Source organism: Hyla sarda, chromosome 5, assembly GCF_029499605.1.
Source record: "Hyla sarda isolate aHylSar1 chromosome 5, aHylSar1.hap1, whole genome shotgun sequence".
NCBI classification, from domain to species: Eukaryota; Metazoa; Chordata; class Amphibia; order Anura; family Hylidae; genus Hyla; species Hyla sarda.
Genome location: NC_079193.1, coordinates 28,222,510 through 28,244,639, shown reverse-complemented (window position 1 = coordinate 28,244,639; position 22,130 = coordinate 28,222,510).

Below are 22,130 nucleotides of genomic sequence, written 5' to 3'. Positions count from 1 at the left end.
AAGTATTACCTTATTACCTGGCACCCATCTGCAGACAGCTGTTTCGGGGTTTTTGCCCCTCGTCAGTACAGAGCAGGGTGATCTGGCTTGGCTGTGGTGAGAGGCCTGAGGCTTTAAAAGGGGTTAGTACTTTCCTCAGGGAGAGGACACCTCTTCAGGTGTGACGGAGATTCAGGTTAGGCCATTTAGCACTCCGCAGGCATTCTGTGTAATGAGCTGCTTTACATATTCCCCTACCCAGAATGCCTGCGAGAGCCTTGAAGCTTCAGAAGGAGAGGAGGTGATGGAGCAGGCCCAAGCAGAGCCAGTCCAAGCTCAATCTATGGAGGAGCTGCTGCAGGACCCAGAGGTCAAGAAAATCCTGGACACTCCGTCCAACACGGTCTACGACGAGTTCTTGGAAGGGCGCTACGAGAAGCCACACGAGCCGACAGGCGCCAGAGAAGAGGACCCGTCCGACCAGACTGGTAACTAGTATCAGAACTAACCTCTCTTTTTATTCCCATGGCTGATCTCAACATCTTCTGCATTAATGTGAGGAGTATTAGAGCTTGGTTTAGATTTCAGACTGTTCTTACGTTCTTAGATTCCCAGAGGTGTTATGTTTACATGTTGCAGGAATGTGCTTTGTCTGCTTCTAGGTCTTACAACCATCTGGCCAGGCAGTGGCCTCACGGCCCTTCCTACTGGTCTGGTGGGGGCGACAATAGGTCTGCGGGGGTGGCCATCCTGATCAGGGGAGGTAACTTTGCACTTGATTCTGTCCGGGAGCTCGTCTGTGGCAGACTTCTTGTCGCAGACGGTTCCTGGGCGGGTGAGCCCGTGCGGCTCATCAACGTGTATGCCTCCCCTGAGAGGGATGTCTGACTGGAGGTTCTCCAGGCCCTGCGGGCTGAACTCGCCACCACTAGGGCAGTAGTGTTGGGTGGTGACTTCAACTGCCCCATTGAGGTGGACGGGCGCAGTTCTGGCACATCCGCCAACCTGGACGTGATGTCTAAACTGCTGATTGAGATGGTGACGGAGGCATCCTTGCAGGACGTTGTTGGGTCCATCGGGAATGGCTCCGTAAACTATACGTGGAGCCGCCCCGATGGCTCGCTCCGTTCTCGGATAGACTTCATCTTCACTTCGAGAGCAGTCAGAAAGGTGTCGTACTCTATGGTCCCCTGCTTCTTCTCTGATCACAGGGCCATTCGATTCCGGGGGACTTTGGGCCATGGATTCCCACCTGGCCCAGGCTCCTGGAAGTTGAATTGTGCCCTGTTGGAGCAGAGGGAGGTCATGGAGGAACTTAGGGATGCGTACCTTGTATGGCGAAATGACAAATGTCTGTTCAAGTGCATCAGCGATTGGTGGGAATATGTTAAAGTCGAATTCCGTTGTTTCTTTCAGGCAAAAGGCAGACAACAGGCGTGTGCGAAGAAGTGGGACTTGAGGAAACTGCAGCGCGAGCTGCGGTCCCTGCAGGACCTGCTCCAGTGTGGCTGGGACGTCAGGGAGGAGCTGGAGGAGACCAAAAAGAGCTTGAAAAGGCACTTTGAGGAGGAATCCAAGCGAATCGTCTTTCGTTCCAAGGTGGAGAACCTGGAGAAGGGTGAGAAATGTAACTCTTTCTTTTTCAGGAAGCTCCATGCCGGCCACACGCCCCTGACTGAGCTACGAGATGAGACCGGACACATGAGGAGCGGCAAGGAGGAAGTGATGGGGGTCGTCCACGACTTCTACAGCAACCTCTACGCCCCCAAGTCATCCGACCCCGAAGCCGCCGAGAGGTTCCTGTCAGGTGTCACTAACGTTGTTGATCCCGCAGGTGCGGCGGCTATGGACGATCCCTTGACGGTGGGGGAGCTGCTCTCTGCCGCTAAATCCTTTAAGCCCGGCAGGACCCCGGGCAGTGACGATCTCCCGGCCGAGCTCTACGTAGCGCTGGGTGACCTGATCTGTCCGGACCTGTTGGAGGTGTACGAGGAGATGGTGGTGGGGGGCAGAATGCCTCCGTCGTTGAGGGAAGGGATGATCACGATCTTGTATAAGCGGAAGGGGGAGAGATGTGACCTGAAAAACTGGCGTCCCATCTCTCTCCTGAACGTGGACTACAAGATCCTCGCCAAGGTGCTGGCCAACAGGCTGAAACCTGTCATGGGGCAGATCGTCCATCCGGACCAGACCTGCAGCATTCCTGGCCGCAGGATTGCTGACAGCCTTGCCCTTGTGAGAGACACGGTCCATTACATCCAGGACCGCGGGGGCCGCGCCGCCCTGGTCAGCTTAGATCAGGAGAAGGCGTTCGACCGTGTCTCCCACGCATTCATGGACAGGGTTTTGCCCAGGCTGGGTCTGGGGAAGATGTTTTGCTCTTTTGTTAACGTTATGTATTTTGACATTTACAGCACGGTGTTGGTGAACGGCTGGAAGACTGACCCCTTTTCTATTCTTTCAGGGGTTTGACAAGGCTGCCCTCTTTCACCTCTCCTTTTTGTTTGTGTTATAGAGCTCTTCGCTGAGACTATCCGGCAGAATGGAGAGATCAGAGGGATCACCACACCAGGACCAGATCGCCACGAGGTCAAGTGCTCGCTCTACATGGACGACGTGACCGTCTTCTGCGCTGACCAGCATTCGGTGACTGCACTCGTCCAGACCTGCGAGGACTTCGGCAGAGCTTCGGGGGCAAAAGTCAACTGCGGGAAGTCGGAGGCCATGCTCTTCGGGGAGTGGCACCTGGCTTCTTCCGCCCCCTTCCCCTTTACGGTTAAGCCGGACTTCATTCAAATTCTTGGAGTCTGGTTCGGGAAGGAAGGAGCGGCCCTTAAGTCTTGGCAAGACCGACTAGGAAGGATAAACTCGAAGATCGGACTGTGGAGCTCCAGAAAGCTCACGATGGAAGGCAAGGCACTTGTCCTGCGGAGTGAAGTTTTGCCTGTGCTCCAATATACCGCACAGGCCTGGCCTCCCCATACCACAGTTTGCAAGGCCATCACCCGGACAGTGTTTGGCTTCGTCTGGGGCAAAATGGACAGAGTCAAGAGGACCGTGATGTACAAGGAACCCCGCAAGGGTGGGAAGGGAATACCCGACATCCCCGCTCTGCTGAGGGCCTCCTTTGCATGTGTCACGGTGCAGCGGACTCTTGTTGAAAAGACTGGCTCAGCGGGCAGGTCCATGTCTCGCTTGCTTCTCATGCCCCTCTGGAGACAGCTGGGCTGGGACAAGTGGGACAGCTCCATCCCTTACAACTGGAACACTCCCTGGTTCTATGGGGATGTTGTCCGGTTTGTGAGGGAGCACCAGCTGGAAGGACTGAAACCCGACCTATGGAAGCCGAAGACAATCCACAAGATCATCAGAGCTAAGGACTTGACCGAGCTGGTTCCGGGACTCCCCGCAGCCACTGCAGAGACAGTTTGGAACAATGTGGCCTCAAAGCGGCTTACCAATGGACACAAGGACTTGTCGTGGATGGCCGTCATGGGAGGTCTCTCTCTCAGGTCATTCATGCATGCCCGCAACCTGTGCAAGACCCGGTACTGCCCCCGTTGCCCCTACGTGGAGGAAACATCTTTCCACGTGTTTTGGCAGTGCCCCTTTGCACAGGGTCTGTTGGACGCCCTAGAACATGAACTCAGAGACTCAGTGCCCAGGAGCTGCCTATCGTACCATTCGGTGCTTTACGGCCTGTTCCCTGGGACCCACGACGTGGAGGCCATCCAGGAGGCCTGGCGCCTTATGAACTGTTTTAAGGAAGCAGTGTGGCTTGCCAGGAACCGCCTCGTGATCAACAGGGAAAACATGTCCGTCCGGGACTGCCGCAGGTTCATCAAGAACCTGCTTAGAGACTATTCCATCTTGGACAGCTCGGCCGTTGATGAGGAAGAAGAGGAGTGAAGACCCCTCTCCTTCTCCCATGTCTCCCTGAAGATACAGCCCAACAGTTTGGCCCTGTGATCCGCCCCCTCCCAACCCCCACATAGTCGCCCACACCCCTACCCCGATCACAGATTGTATTATTTGGTTTTTGTTTGATCTCTTGTGCCTTTCTATTGCAGGATTGAGCTGAATGTTAGAGTAGCATGGTGTGCGATGTATAGCTTAGGGAACCTTTGCTGTGTATTGTACTATCATGCTTTGTGTGACTGTAATTTATTGTACGACTTGTAACGACTGAACGGAAAATAAAGCTCTTTCAATCAAAAAGCTGTCTGCAGATGGGTCAAAACTTCCCTTTTGGGGAGTAGTCTGGCTTGGCATATATCCCGTTCAGCTTTTTATATTCCTTAACAGGAGCTAAGCTGATACCAGGGAACACTACCTGAAAAGGTTGTGTAATGAGCTGCTTTACATATTCCCCTACCCAGAATGCCTGCGGAGTGCTAAATGGCCTAACCTGAATCTCCGTCACACCTGAAGAGGTGTCCTCTCCCTGAGGAAAGTACTAACCCCTTATATAGATAGATAGATAGATAGATAGATAGAGCAGGAAAGCAGCACTCCAGGGTAAAAAAAGGTGCTCGGGTGCCTACTGTGTCGGGTCTAGGTTGGGGACCCCTCCAAACACAGAAAAATTAAATAGACAGTGGCACACCAGGTGTCAGCAAAAAAAATTTGATTTATTCCAAAGACGTGTAGGCAACGTTTCAGCTGGCTCAACCAGCCATTTTCAAGCTTGAAAATGGCTGGGTGAGCCAGCTGAAACGTTGCCTACACGTCTTTGGAATAAATCACATTTTTTTTGCTGACACCTGGTGTGCCACTGTCTATTTAATTTATATATATATATATATATATATATATATATATGTACATATTATTTTCCTCGTATTGCACCTATTCTAACTGAGAAAACTTGACATTTATATTGTTAGTAGCTGAGTACCCGGCGTTGCCCGTTTTTTCCTTCCTAATCCTTGTTGGGGAGGAAAATAAACAAAGGAGGAAGCTTTTGACTTCATATCCCGTCCTCATATATTGTTGTCATATCCCAACCCCATATCTCGTCCTCATATCCCAACCTCCTATCCCGACCTCTTATCCCGTCATCATATCTCGACCTCCTATCCCGTCCTCATATCCCGACCTCCTATCCCGTCCTCCTATCTCAACCTCCTACCCCGACCTCCTATCCCGACCTCATATCCCGTCCTCATATCCCATCCTCCTATCTGGACCTCCTATCTTGACCTCTTATCAGGATCTCATATCCCGACCTCCTATCTCAACCTCCTATCCTGACCTCCTATCCCGTCCTCCTATCCAGTCCATCTATCCCGACCTCCTATCCCGTCCTCCTATCCCATCCTCCTATCTCAACCTCCTATCCAGACCTCCTATCCTGTCCTCCTATCTCGACCTCCTATCCCGACCTCCTATCCCGACCTCATATCCCAACCCATAATATGTGTATCAGGTATTGAAATATCTCCAGCCGTCCGGAAGTTATGTGGGAACATACATTTCCCATTAATTTGCATGGGAATTTAAACAAAAACCCTGACCCTCACAAATGGGGGTAGTTAAGGGTTAAATTAACAATCCCATGTTTTAAGTGGACATATGAGTAACATGTGACCAAGTATTATTGAAATATCTCCAGCCGTTTGGAAGTTATGCAGTAACGTATATTTTCCATAGACTTGTATGGGACTTTAAACAAAAACCCCGACCCTGGCAAATTGGGGTGAGTAAGGGTTAAATTACCTATCCTATGTTTGTTGTTGACATATAAGTAACATGTGTGCCAAGTTTCATTTTAATATCTTTAGCCGTTTGGATGTGATGCTGGAACATACATACACACACATACACACACACACACACACACACACACATTGAGTTTTATATATATATATATAGATGAACATTAACCCCTTCCCGCAGAATGTCATATATAAACGCCGGGTTGTGCAGTGCGTTCGCGCATCCCGGCGTTTATAAATGACATTCAGTTAACCCGGCGATGCGCAGCATCGCACGGGTTAACTGGCAGAAGTCCCGCTGTTTCCAGCAGGGGACAACTTCTGCTTCACCCCCAGGACCATCGATTGATGGTCCTGGTCAGCGATCACTGTGATTGGTCCCTGTGGACCAATCACAGTGATCTGGGGTGAAAGTTCAGATCCCCCGCACTGCCCGCCCCTGGAAGTCGGGCAGAACGGGGGACGAAGGCTGCAGGGGCTCGCGGGGACCTGCAGGATAGGGGGGGGGACACGAGGGGACCGGCGGACTTACCTGATCCAGCGGCGGGACCGAGGAGCAGCGGCAGGACCGGCCACGTGGACGAGCAGCGACGGGTGAGTATATGGTCCTCAGAAGCAGCAGTGAAGATCTTCACTGCTGCTTCTAGGAGTCTGAAAACTACAACTCCCAGCATGCCTAGACAGCCTTTGGCTGTCTGGGCATGCTGGGAGTTGTAGTTTTGCAACATCTGGAGGGCCCCAGTTTGGAGACCATTGTATAATGGTCTCCAATCTGTGCTCTTCCAGCTGTTGCAAAACTACAACTCCCAGCATGCACTGACTGTCCAGGCATGCTGGGAGTTTTAGTTAAGCAACATCTGGCCCTTCAGATGTTGCCGAACTACAACTCCCAGCATGCCCTTCAGCTGTCTGGGCATGCTGGGAGTTGTAGTTTTGCAACAGCTGGAGACACACAGGTTGGGAAACATTGTTTCTAACTCAGTGTTTCCTAACCTGTGTGCCTCCAGCTGTTGCAAAACTATAACTCCCAGCATGCACTAAAGACCATGCATGCTGGGAGTTGTAGTTTTGCAACATCTGGAGGGCCCCAGTTTGGAGACCATTGTATAATGGTCTCCAATCTGTGCTCTTCCAGCTGTTGCAAAACTACAACTCCCAGTATGCACTGACTGTCCAGGCATGCTGGGAGTTTTAGTTCAGCAACATCTGGCCCTTCAGATGTTGCCGTACTACAACTCCCAGCATGCCCTTCAGCTGTCTGGGCATGCTGGGAGTTGTAGTTTTGCAACAACTGGAGACACACTGGTTGGGAAACATTGTCTGTTTCTAACTCAGTGTTTCCTAACCTGTGTGCCTCCAGCTGTTGCAAAACTATGACTCCCAGCATGCACTAACAGACCATGCATGCTGGGAGTTGTGGTTTTGCAACAGCTGATGCAAGCCCCCCCCCCCCGCCCCGCCACCCCCGTGAATGTACAGGGTACATTCACATGGGCGAGGCTTTTACAGTGGGTTTCTCGCATCTTGAGATGCAGCAAATTTTGCGCTGGGAAACTCGCTGTAATCCCCCGCCCATGTGACTGTACCCTAAAAACACTACACTACACTAACACAAAATAAAATAAAAAGTTAAAAACACTACATATACACATACCCTTACACAGCCCCCCTCCCCCAATAAGAACGTCCGGTACACCACTGTTTCCAAAGCAGAGCCTCCAGCTGTTGAAAAACAACAACTCCCAGTATTGTCGGACAGCCGTTGACTGTCCAGGCATGCTGGGAGTTTTGCAACAGCTGGAGGCACCCTGTTTGGGAATCACTGGCGTAGAATACCCCTATGTCCACCCCTATGCAAATCCCTAATTTAGGCCTCAAATGCACATGGCGCTCTCACTTTGGAGCCCTGTCGTATTTCAGGGCAACAGTTTAGGGCGACATATGGGGTATCGCTGTAATCGGGAGAAATTGCGTTACAAGGTGTGGGGGGCTTTTTCTTCTTTAACCCTTCATGAAAAGGAAATGTTGGGGTCTACACCAGAATGTTAGTGTAAAATTTTTTTATTTTTTACACTAACATGCTGATGTTGCCCTATACTTTAAATTTTCACAAGAGGTAAAAGGGAAAAAAGTCCCCCAAAATTTGTAACGCAATTTCTCCCGACTACAGAGATACCCCATATGTGAGCGCAAAGTGCTCTGGGGGCGCACAACAAGGCCCAGAAGGGAGAGTGCACCATGTACATTTGAGGTGATTTGCACAGGGGTGGCTGATTGTTACAGCGGTTTTGACAAACGCAAAAAAAAAAAAACCCCACATGTGACCCCATTTCGGAAACGACACCCCTCACGGAATGTAATGAGGGGTGCAGTGAGAATTTACACCCCACAGGTGTCTGACGGATCTTTGGAACAGTGGTCCATGAAAATGAAAACTTGTACAGCCCACTGTTCCAAAGATCTGTCAGACACCAGTGGGGGGTAAATGCTCACTGTACCCCTTGTTACGTTCCTCAAGGGGGTCTAGTTTCCAAAATGGTATGCCATGTGTGGGTTTTTTTGCTGTTCTGGCACCTTAGGGGCTTCCTAAATGCGACATGCTCCCCGAGCAAAATTTGCTCTCAAAAAGCCAAATATGACTACAAAAAAGCATTGTAGTTCGCCCATAGTGCACTTCAGGTCAACTTATGGGGTACCTCCATACTCAGAAGAGATGGGGTTACAAATTTTGGGGAGTATTTTCTGCTATTAACCCTTGCAAAAAGGTGAAATTAGGGGGGAAACACACATTTTAGTGGAAATTTTTTTTTTTTTTTTACATATGCAAAAGTCATGAAACACCTGTGGGGTAATAAGGCTCACTTTATTCCTTATTACATTCCTCAAGGGGTCTAGTTTCCAAAATGGTATGCCATGTGGGTATTTTTTGCTGTTCTGGCACCATAGGGGCTTCCTAAATGCGACATGCCCCCCGAGCAAAATTTGCTCTCAAAAAGCCAAATATGACTCCTTCTCTTCTGAGCATTGTAGTTCACCCATAGTGCACTTCAGGTCAACTTATGGGGTACCTCCATACTCAGAAGAGAAGGGGTTACAAATATTGGGGGGTATTTCCTGCTATTAACCCTTGGAAAAATGTGAAATTTGGGGGGAAACACACATTTTAGTGAAAAAAAAATATTTTTTTTTTACATATGCAAAAGTCGTGAAACACCTGTGGGGTATTAAGGCTCACTTTATTCCTTGTTACGTACCTCAAGGGGTCTAGTTTCCAAAATGGTATGCCATTTGAGGGTTTTTTGCTGTTCTGGCACCATAAGGGCTTCCTAAATGCAACATGCCCCCAAAAACCATTTCAGAAAAACGTACTCTCCAAAATCCCCTTGTCGCTCTTTCCCTTCTGAGCCCTCTACTGCGCCCGCCGAACACTTTACATAGACATATGAGGTATGTGCTTACTCGAGAGAAATTGGGCTACAAATACAAGTATACATTTTCTCCTTTTACCCCTTGTAAAAATTTAAAAATTGGGTCTACAAGAACATGCGAGTGTAAAAAATGAAGATTGTGAATTTTCTCCTTCACTTTGCTTCTATTCCTGTGAAACACCTAAAGGGTTAAAATGATGACTGAATGTCATTTTGAATACTTTGGGGGGTGCAGTTTTTATAATGGGGTCTTTTGTGGGGTATTTCTAATGAGAAGACCCTTCAAATCCACTTCAAACCTGAACTGGTCCCTGAAAAATAGTGAGTTTGAAAATTTTGTGAAAAATTGGAAAATTGCTGCTGAACTTTGAAGCCCTCTGGTGTCTTCCAAAAGTAAAAACTCGTCACTTTTATGATGCAAACATAAAGTAGACATATTGTTTATGTGAATAAAATAAAATAATATTTGTAATATCCATTTTCCTTACAAGCAGAGAGCTTCAAAGTTAGAAAAATGCAAAATTTTCAAATTTTTCATCAAATTTTAGGATTTTTCACAAGGAAAGGATGCAAGTTACCACAAAAATTTACTACCATGTTAAAGTAGAATATGTCACGAAAAAACAATCTCGGAATCAGAATGATAACTAAAAGCATTCCAGAGTTATTAATGTTTAAAGTGACAGTGGTCAGATGTGCAAAAAACGCTCTGGTCCTTAAGGCCAAAATGGGCTTGGTCCTGAAGGGGTTAAAATGTTAATGTATATTTAAATTTTAATATAAACCATATTGATTAAAAAAACACCTTGTTGTTCTTTAATATATTTTATTTTAGTAGTGGGTAATTGACCTAAGAACAGAGAAACAGTGCCAAAGGGGATGTCAAGTAGCCTTCAAAAGCTTCTGAATTGTAAATATATCTAGCTACGATAATTTCTTTATTTAGCTCCAGTATATTCCTCAGAGATGTACACTCAAATTCCTCTCTGTGTCCATTGGGGCTCACCACCTAAATTCACCTATGAGTATGGCTTTGGATTGTTGATGGACACTGGTACAGGGTCCATATTACGACATCATCAGGCGTCAGACAAACCTCCCTCAGCCGTCAGACAAACCTCCGTCACGCCTCAGACAAACCTCCCTCAGCTCTCTGCCAAACCTCTGTCACACGTCAGACAAACCTCCCTCAGCTCTCAGCCAAACCTCCGTCACACATCAGACAAACCTCCCTCAGCTCTCAGCCAAACCTCTGTCACACGTCAGACAAACCTCCCTCAGCTCTCAGCCAAACCTCCGTCACACATCAGACAAACCTCCCTCAGCTCTCAGACAAACCTCCCTCAGCTCTCAGCCAAACCTCTGTCACACATCAGACAACCCTCCCTCAGCTCTCAGACAATCCTCCCTCAGCTCTCAGCCAAACCTCTGTCACACGTCAGACAAACTGTTACGCCGAGCGCTCCGGGTCCCTGCTCCTCCCCGGAGCGCTCGCGGCGTTCTCCCTTCTGCAGCGCCCCGGTCAGACCCGCTGACCGGGAGCGCTGCACTGACATTCGCGATGGGGATGCGATTCACATAGCGGGACGCGCCCGCTCGCGAATCGCATCCCAAGCCACTTACCCGTCCCCGGCTGTCATGTTCTGGCGCGCGCGGCTCCGCTCTCTAGGGCGCCAGTGCTCTAAGATTTAACCTCTTCAGGACGGAGCCCATTTTGGCCTTAAGGACCGGAGCGTTTTTTGCACATCTGACCACTGTCACTTTAAACATTAATAACTCTGGGATGCTTTTAGTTATCATTCTGATTCCGAGATTGTTTTTTCGTTACATATTCTACTTTAACATAGTGGTAAATTTTTGTCGATACTTGCATCCTTTCTTGGTGAAAAATCCGTAAATTTGATGAAAAATTTGAAAATTTTGCATTTTTCTAACTTTGAAGCTTTCTGCTTGTAAGGAAAATGGATATTACGAATACATTTTTTTTGGTTCACATATACAATATGTCTACTTTATGTTTGCATCATAAAATTGATGAGTTTTTACTTTTGGAAGACACCAGAGGCTTCAACGGTCAGCAGCAATTTTCCGATTTTTCACAAAATTTTCAAACTTAGTATTTTTCAGGGACCAGTTCAGGTTTGAAATGGATTTGAAGGGTCTTCATATTAGAAATACCCCATAAATGACCCCATTATAAAAACTGCACCCCCCAAAGTATTCAAAATGACATTCAGTAAGTGTTTTAACCCTTTAGGTGTTTCACACGAATAGCAGCAAAGTGAAGGAGAAAATTCACAATCTTCATTTTTTACACTCACATGTTCTTGTAGACCCAATTTTTGAATTTTTACAAGGGGTAAATGGACAAAATTTTTACTTGTATTTGTAGCCCAATTTCTCTCGAGTAAGGACATACCTCATATGTCTATGTAAAGAGTTCGGCGGGCGCAGTAGAGGGCTCAGAAGCGAAGGAGCGACAAGGGGATTTTGGAGAGTACGTTTTTCTGAAATGGTTTTCGGGGGGCATGTTGCATTTAGGAAGCCCTTATGGTGCCAGAACAGCAAAAAAAAAACACATGGCATACCATTTTGGAAACTAGACCCCTCGGGGAATGTAACATGGGATAAAGTGAACCTTAATACCCCACAGGTGTTTCACGACTTTTGCAAATGTAAAAAAAAAAAAAAAAAAAAATTTTTACCTAAAATGCTTGTTTTCCCAAAAATGTTAAATTTTTAAAAAGGGTAATAGCAGAAAATACCCCTAAAAATTTGAAGTCCAATTTCTCCTGATTCAGAAAACACCCCATATGGGGGTGAAAAGTGCTCTGCTGGCGCACTACAGGTCTCGGAAGAGAAGGAGCCACATGGCATTATATTTTGGAAATTAGACCCCTCGGAACGTAACAAGGGGTTAAGTGAACCTTTATACCCCACAGGTCTTTCACGACTTTTGCATATGTAAAAAAATTTTTTTTTTTTTTACCTAAAATGCTTGTTTTCCCAAAAATTTTAAATTTTTAAAAAGGGTAAAAGCAGAAAATACCCCCCAAAATTTGTAACACAATTTCTTCCGATTACGGCGATACCCCATATGTGACCCTAAACTGTTGCCTTGAAATACGACAGGGCTCCAAAGTGAGAGCGCCATGCGCATTTGAGGCCTGAATTAGGGACTTGCATAGGGGTGGACATAGGGGTATTCTACGCCAGTGATTCCCAAACAGGGAGCCTCCAGCTGTTGCAAAACTCCCAGCATGCCTGGACAGTCAACGGCTGTCCGACAATACTGGGAGTTGTTTTGCAACAGCTGGAGGCTCCGTTCTGGAAACAGTGGCGTACCAGACGTTTTTCATTTTTATTGGGGAAGGGAGGGGGGTTGTATAGGGGTATGTGTATACGTAGTGTTTTTTACTTTTTATTTAATTTTTTGTGGTAGTGTAGTGTTTTTAGGGTACAGTCGCACGGGCGGGGGTTCACAGTAGTTTCTCGCTGGCAGTTTGAGCTGCAGCAGAAAGTTTGCGGCAGCTCAAACTTGCAGCCAGATACTTACTGTAATCCTCCGCCCATGTGAGTGTACCCTGTACATTCACATTGGGGGGGGGGGGGACATCCAGCTGTTGCATAACTACAACTCCCAGCATGCCCGTTGGCTGTCGGTGACTGCTGAGAGTTGTAGTTTTGCAACAACTGTAGGCACACTGGTTATGTATCACTGAGTTTGTGACCTAACTCAGTGTTTCACAACCAGTGTGCCTCCAGCTGTTGCAAAACTACAACTCCCAGCATGTACGGTGCATGGTGTACGGTGACTGCTTAGAGTTGTAGTTTGCAACAGCTGGAGGCATGCCGGTTGTGAAACACTGAGTTAGGTAAAAAAAAAAAACTCTGTTTCACAACCAGTGTGCCTTCAGCTGTTGCAAAACTACAACTCTGAGCAGTCACCGACAGCCAACGGGCATGCTGGGAGTTGTAGTTATGCAACCAGCAGATGCACCACTACAACTCCCAGCATGCACTTTAGCTGTTTGTGCAAGCTGGGAGTTGTAGTTATACAACAGCTGAAGGTACACTTTTCCATAGAAAAAATTTGCCTCCAGCTGTTGCAAAACCATAAGTCCCAGCATGCCCATAAGGGAATGCTGGGAGTTGTGGTGGTCTGCCTCCTGCTGTTGCATAACTACAGCTCCCAGCATGCCCTTTTTGCATGCTGGGAGCTGTTGCTAAGCAACATCAGGAGGCTGTCACTCACCTCCAACGATCCAGCCGCATGAGGTCAGTCCCGCCGCCGCCGCTGCTCCTGGGGCCCCGATCCATGCAGGGACGCCGGGGATCGGGGGCCCCAGCACCCGGGGTGCACGTCCTGCACCCGCTCAGTCCTCCGGAAGAGGGGCGGAGCGGGTGCGGGAGTGACACCCGCAGCAGGCGCCCTGATTGGTCGGCCGGTAATCCGGCCGACGAATCAGGGCGATCGTGAGGTGGCACCAGTGCCACCTCACCCCTGCAGGCCGAGCGCTCCGGGTCCCTGCTCCTCCCCGGAGCGCTCGCGGCGTTCTCCCTTCTGCAGCGCCCCGGTCAGACCCGCTGACCGGGAGCGCTGCACTGACATTCGCGATGGGGATGCGATTCGCATAGCGGGACGCGCCCGCTCGCGAATCGCATCCCAAGCCACTTACCCGTCCCGGTCCCCAGCTGTCATGTTCTGGCGTGCGTGGCTCTGCTCTCTAGGGCGCGCGCGTGCCAGCGCTCTAAGATTTAAAGGGCCAGTGCACCAGTGATTGGTGCCTGGCCCAATCAGTCCAATTAGCTTCCACCTGCTCCCTGTCCATATTACCTCACTTCCCCTGCACTTCCTTGCCGGATCTTGTTGCCTTGTGCCAGAGAAAGCGTTTAGTGTTGTCCAAAGCTTAGTGTGTTCCAGATCTCCTGCTATCCTCATTGACTACGAACCTTGCCGCCTGCCCCGACCTTCTGCTACGTCTGACCTTGCCTCTGCCTAGTCCTTCTGTCCCACGCCTTCTCAGCAGTCAGCGAGGTTGAGCCGTTGCCGGTGGATACGACCTGGTTGCTATCGCCGCAGCAAGGCCATCCCGCTTTGCGGCGGGCTCTGGTGAGTAGCAACCCTAGAACCGGTCCACCGACACGGTCCACGCCAATCCCTCGCTGACACAGTGGATCCACATCCAGCCTGCCGAATCATAACACAAACCTCCCTCAGGCGTCAGACAAACCTCTGTCACACATCAGACAAACCTCCCTCAGCCCTCAGCTCTCAGGCAAACCTCCGTCATGCCTCAGATATCATCCGAACAGCCATTGATGTAAAGTTTTCCTCGATTCGTAGAAAATTGGGAGAGCATGCACAGCACAAGTAGGCAGCGTTAGGAGCGTAGCCCTGCACATGCGCAGTTGTCCATACTGCTCAGAGCGCATGCTCTGTTTTCCTCCGCTACGCAGTTAGCGTAGGGAGGCTGCAAAACTTTAAAGGCTGTCTTGCTGAAGTGTGAGCCATGACGGAGGTTTGGCTGAGAGCTGAGGGCGGTTTGTCTGAAGTGTGATGGAGGTTTGTCTCGACGCCTGATGATGTCCTAATATGGACACCGTACACTGGAGTACTCAAAGGGAAACCCATGAAGAGAACATGCAAAGTCCTTGCAGATGTTGTCCTTGGTGTGATTTGAACTTAGGGCCCCAATGAACATGTGATCAATAAGTATATCTTAACCTTTTCCTGCATATTATAACATCCTAATCAGGGCTTCTATTGACTGTAGGATGTAATAGTACATGCTGATGATCAATAAAAAAAAAAAAATAATAATATATATATATATATATATATATGTAGAAAAAAATATATAATTAACAATTATAATAATATAATTAATTAAATAAATAAATACAATAAATAATTAAAATTAATAAATAAATTGTATGTACCCCAAAATCAAACATTCAAAAAGACAGGTCACAGGTAAAATAAAAGCTATGGAATGCGATGATGTAAAACTAAATAAGTTGTGTTTTTAAAGTGGTACTCTGAAGGAAAACATTTTTTTTTAAACTTTTTTTTTTAAATCAACTGGTGCCAGAAAGTTAAACAGATTTGTAAATTACTTTTATTAAACAATCTTAATCCATCCAGTACTTATTAGCTGCTGAATACTACAGAGGACATTTTCTTTTTGGAACACAGTGCTCTCTGCTGTCATCATGAGCACAGTGCTCTCTGCTGACATCTCTGTCCATTTTAGGAACTATCCAGAGCAGCATATGTTTGCTATGGGGATGTTCTCCTACTCTGGACAGTTCTTAAAATGGACAGAGATGTCAGCAGAGAGCACTGTGCTCGTGATGTCAGCAGAGAGCTCTGTGTTCCAAAAAGAAAATAATTTCCTCTGTAGTATTCACCTGCAAATAAGTACTGGAAGGATTAAGATTTTTTAATAGAAGTCATTTACAAATCTGTTTGACTTTCTGGCACCAGTTGATTTTAAAACAAAAAGTTTTCCACCAGAGTACCCCTTTAACTAGTTGCTGTAATTTGAATAAACTTGCATTGATCGATAGTACAAGTAAATATAAGAAGCTATGTAACGTATCTTCTTGCATAAAAGTGCTTCTTTCTCCTGTCAAACATTTGTGCCCAGAGTAGGGCGGTACCACCTGTAGGTTGGTCCCTGTGTAGATTGCTGCCCCCTGTAGCTACTCCCTGTATGCAGTAGCAGCCTCCAATAAGTAGGAGTTACTCCCTGTAGGAAGGTCCCCCTGTATATAGTAGCCCCCCCCCCCTTTAGGTAGTAGTGGCAGCCCCCCTTTAGGTCGGTGTTAGCAGCAGTCCCCTTTATGTAGGTGTTAGCAGCAGTCCCCTTTAGGTAGGTGTTAGCAGCAGCCCCCTTTAGGTAATAGTAGTGGCAGCCCCTCTTAGGAAGTAATAGATGAAACCCCCTTAAGTAGTTATAGAAGTAGTCCCCTTAGGTAGTAATAGCCAGCAGCCCCCTTAGGTATTAATAGTAGTAGCCCCCTTAGGTAGTTATCAGTAGCCCCCATAGGTAGGAATCAGTAGCCTCCTTAGGTAGTCAGCAGCCCCCCTTAGGTAGTTATCAGTAGCCCCCTTAAGTAGTAATTAGTAGCCCCAATAGGTAGAAATCAGTAGCCCCAATAGGTAACAATAGAAAAAAACATTAAAAATTATTTTTACCTGGCTTCCGCACGGTCCATGGCCTCTTCTCTTCTGCCTTCTTCTCCGGTCTGCGCTCCTGTGCATGATGATAATGTAATTCATGTGCCGCAGAGCAGAGGACGTATGCCCGGGCCTCTTGTCGGCGCCTGCATATTGTGGGCGGACCACAAGAGTGATTGACAGGGCGAGGAGCCAATGGCTCTTCACTCTGTTAATCAGCTGAGCCTGAGCGCTGCATTGAACTATAGGCGTGTCTGTAAGACGTGTTTATAGTTGAATGCATCCTGGACCGGCCATGGAAGCAGAAGACCACTGTGTAAACAGCAGTCCCCTGCTTCTGTTATATAACTGCCAGAAATAGAGCTGATTTTCATGTACATACACAGCACAGCTTATTCTAAAAAGTCACCTAAAAAGTACAGTTATGCTTTAAAGGGCTTACCCAACATAAGGAAACTTTAGTACTTACCTGCCAGACAGTAATGGACATGCTTAGGGAGGATCCGTGCTTGTCTTGAGGCTAAATGGCTATGTTGTGAGTCTAACATAACACTGCTGCTTTCTTTTTGTGAAATGGCTATTTCCTGTTGGAGTTTCTTTCAACTACAAGTCCCAGGATCCCTTGTTTGTAAGTGTGAGGTCCCTTTTCTCCCTCCCACACATCAGCCACAAACCCATTGCAGCACAGCTGAGCTCCCTCCCTTGTGTGCTGTGCTTGAAACTACGATTCCCTGCACCCCTGTGAACAATAATCTCCCACCCACAGGTTTCCTTTCAACACAGGACTAGTGATGTAATATCTCGGGCCGCAATCTGGGAAAACCTAAGGTGAGGCTCATTTTGTATGCTGTTTAAAATAAACATTAGGGGAAAGATCACATAAGAATTGCGAGACCACCATCTAACACAGGTACAGACACTACAGTGGGGATCAAAAGTTTGGGTACCCTAGGTAAAAATTTGTATTAATGTGCATAAAGAAGCCAAGGAAAGATGGAAAAATCTCCAAAAGGCATCAAATTACAGATTAGACATTCTTATAATATGTCAACAAAAGTTGGATTTTATTTCCATCATTTACACTTTCAAAATAACAGAAAACAAAAAAATGGCGTCTGCAAAAGTTTGGGCACCCTGCAGAATTTATAGCATGCACTGCCCCCTTTGCAAAGCTGAGACCTGCCAGTGTCATGGATTGTTCTCAATCATCATCTGGGAAGACCAAGTGATGTCAGTCTCAAAGGTTTTAAATGCCCAGACTCATCTGACCTTGCCCCAACAATCAGCACCATGGGTTCTTCTAAGCAGTTGTCTAGAAATCTGAAACTGAAAATAGTTGACGCTCACAAAGCTGGAGAAGGCTATAAGAAGATAGCAAAACGTTTTCAGATGTCAATATCCTCTGTTCAGAATGTAATTAAGAAATGGCAGTTATCAGGAACAGTGGAAGTTAAAGCAAGATCTGGAAGACTTTTGATTCCCACTGTATATTATGTATACTGTATACTAACTTTACAGCCCTTGTAGCAAAGTCAAATGAAATAATCCCAGAAAAAACCCCAGGCATGCTGGGAGTTGTAGCTTTGCTAAATTTTAGAGTGGCAACGTAAAAATTATAACAAAGTCCAAATGTCCAAGACACGTCTGCTTGTCTGGTATCCCGCAATATGTGAAGCACCAATATCAAAGACGTATTACAATGATAAGCACAGTATGGACACAGCATCAAGAATAATATACCTCCAAGGGCCGAAGGAGCGAGCACTAAATGTATAATAAGAGACATAAGTGCATATTACAAGGAACATTTCATTCCTCATTAAAGGGGTACTCCGGCCCTAATACATCTTATCCCCTACACAAAGAATAGGGATAAGATGTATGATCGCGGGGGTCCCGACGCTGTCATTACACACCCACCTTTGTGAGCTCTCCATCATGCCCCCTCCAATAGACTTGAATTAAGGGGGTGGGGCGTCATGTCACACGGGGCGGAGTTGAGACGTCACAATACTGCCGCCCCGTGGTCGTCACGATTCACACTCAAAGCCTTTGGATAGGGGATAAGATGTATTTGGGCCAGAGTACCCCTTTATGACCTTTGTGTCTGTGAAGTGATCCAGTAAGTTTCTCTTAGAATCAATTTTATTTTTTGATCAATTCCCTCAGGGAAAATCACATTGTCTCTGGCACAGCCATCTAAGTTCCCTTTCTGTCTATTTCCTTTAAAAAATTTTTAAAAAAGTTCAGTCTGAAATAAAGTGACCTCCAACTTTTGCCTCTCCAGATGTTGCTGTCAGTCTGGAGTCCGCCACCATTATGTGCACAAAGAATCGCTCTATTTATAAGTCAATGAATCTGGGATAGCTGATCAATAGTATATATTGTTACAGACACATTGTGGTATGTCTTATGCTGCGGATTATGTGATCTAACTGCTGCACCCCTTCGTTTAGAGTGTCGGGTGCAGCGCTGGAGGCTTATGACATCATGGCCACACCCCGCATGTGACGTAACGTTCATGCCCCCTCAGTGCAAGTCTATGGGAGGGTGCATGCCGGCCATTACGCCCCTTCTCATAGACTTTCATTGTGGGGCCATGGCCGTGACGTCATGAGTGGGGCGTGACCGTGATGTCACAAGCCTCCTCCCCGCAATGCTTGTCATCCGGCACAGAGCAAAGTTCGCTCAGTGCATTGGATGTCTGGGGTGCCGCAGCCGAGATCGTGGGGGTCCCCAGCGGTGGGACCCCGGCTATCAGACATCTTATACCCTATCCTTTGGATAGGGTATAAGATGTCTAGGGGCGGAGTACCCTTATAAGCTTCTTAAACACAGACAATATTTACACCTTCCATTTTTTTAATTTTGTTAAAGGATATTTGATATTTCAGGTGACTTTTCAGGATAAGATACTCTGTGTGTGAACATGAGGAGCAGCACCATTTCTGGCCATTATATAACTTATATATGGTGTTTTTCAGCAGATTTCTGCTCTGCAAGCTTCACCTATAATTTGGCAGTTCTCCTAGAGCTAGTGGGCAGAGCTTCTTTCCTCCTCCATACTCTTGTATTCCATTTCTGGTGCTTCCTCCTCCTCCTCCTCCTTCCATAGACTTGTATTGCTTGTTTGGAGCTCCCTCCCCCCCCCTCCAGAGACTATGGGGCACAAGTAGTGGACTGTTGAATGCGGCAGGGCATTTTATCGTCAGAGGGTGATTTTACTGAGAGAGTTTTTGAATTAGGGCTAGGGGCACAGTATATAATATAGGGTAGCACACTGGCACTGCCCACTGGCACATTATATAATATATGATGATAGCACAGGATGTATGGTGGCACTGTATATAAAATATAGTGGCCATCACTGGCACAGTATATATGGTGGCACACAGTATATAATATATAATGGCATGGGAGATATAGTGGCACAGTATATTATATATGATGGCCCTCACTGGCACAGTATATATGGTGGCACTCCATGAAATATATGGTGGCAATCACTGGCACAGTATGTTTGGTGGCACACGGTATATAATATATAGTGACATGGGAGATATAGTGGCACAGTATATAATATATGATGGCCCTCACTGGCATAATATATATATATATATATATATATAAATATATATATATGGTTGCACACGGTATATAAGATATGGTGACACAGAATATAAGATGGAACAGTATATTATATATGATGGTCCTCACTGGCACAGTATATATTGTGGCACTATGTAATATGTGGTGGCAACCACTGGCACAGTATGTTTGGTGGCACACAGTAAATAATATATGGTGGCACAGGAAGGATATACGGTGGGACAGTTAATAATATATGGTGGCTCTGAAGAGATATGGACACATCACGTACGTACGTTTTTGCGGGAAACTCTGTTCTTGGCCAGGAAGGCTATTGCTCTTAAATGGATGGACCCCGGCTCTCCTACCCTGACTCAATGGAAGGCTATGGTAAATGCTACACTGCCTTTCTCACACATAGTGTACAAAAATAGGAAGTGCCCGGGTAAATTTTATTCTGTGTGGGGTGGTTGGTGTTCCTCTCCCTTGACTCAATGCTCGTACTCTGTGACCCCCTCTGGGACAGTGTAAGATACATTGATGCTATGCTTGCTGTCTATGGTCTCTACTAACCTTTGTTTCTCTCTCTGTGTACGTTTGTCGATTCTTTTTCTACCTCCTTGGATGCGTGGGTGCCTTTCGGGGTTATTTATCATGGGTTGTTTGATGGTACCACTAACTAGTGATAGTATTGGTGCTCCTCGCGGGATGGTATACGATTGCTAATTTTGGCGAATGTTCGCCTTCTTGTTCTATTTTGTTTTTCAGTTTACCTACCTCAGTTGGGTAGTGTTTTATGACTTCGATGTATACCATGTGATGTAACCTGGAGTATCCTGTCGCTTGCATTCTGTAACTTGATGTATGGTCTCATGACCCTTTTCTATGTACTGTAGATATGCTTCGTGCTCACTTTAATGGGCCTGTGGTCTACAGTTATTTACTTTTCAATAAAACGAATTTAAAAAAAAATATATATATGGTGGCTCTCACTGGCACAGTAAATATAGTGGCACACAGTATATAATACATGGTGGCACAGGATTTATGGTGGCACTCACCGGCATACTATCTATGGTTACACACATTATATGATATATGGTGGCACTCACCAGCATACTATCTATGGTTACACACATTATATGATATATGGTGGCACTCACCGGCATACTATCTATGGTTACACACATTATATGATATATGGTAGCACTCACCAGCATACTATCTATGGTTACACACATTGTATGATATATGGTGGCACTCACCAGCATACTATCTATGGTTACACACATTATATGATATATGGTGGCACTCGCCGGCATACTATCTATGGTTACACACATTATATGATATATGGTGGCACTCACCGGCATACTATCTATGGTTACACACATTATATGATATATGGTGGCACTCACCAGCATACTGTCTATGGTTACACACATTATATGATATATGGTGGCACTCACCAGCATACTATCTATGGTTACACACATTATATGATATATGGTGGCACTCACCGGCATACTATCTATGGTTACACACATTATATGATATATGGTGGCACTCACCAGCATACTATCTATGGTTACACACATTATATGATATATGGTGGCACTCACCAGCATACTATCTATGGTTACACACATTATATGATATCTGGTGGCACTCACCGGCATACTATCTATGGTTACACACATTATATGATATATGGTGGCACTCACCGGCATACTATCTATGGTTACACACATTATATGATATATGGTGGCACTCACCAGCATACTATCTATGGTTACACACATTATATGATATATGGTGGCACTCACTGGCACACTATCTATGGTTACACACATTATATGATATATGGTGGCACTCACCAGCATACTATCTATGGTTACACACATTATATGATATATGGTGGCACTCACTGGCACAGTAAATCTAGTGGCACACAGTATGTAATACATGGTGGCACAGGATTTATGGTGGCACTCACTGGCACAGTAAATCTAGTGGCACACAGTATGTAATACATGGTGGCACAGGATTTATGGTGGCACTCACTGGCACACTATCTATGGTTACACACATTATATGATACATGGTGGCATAGGATTTATGGTGGCACTCACCGGCATACTATCTATGGTTACACACAGTATATGATATATGGTGGCATAGGATTTATGGTGGCACTCACCGGCATACTATCTATGGTTACACACATTATAT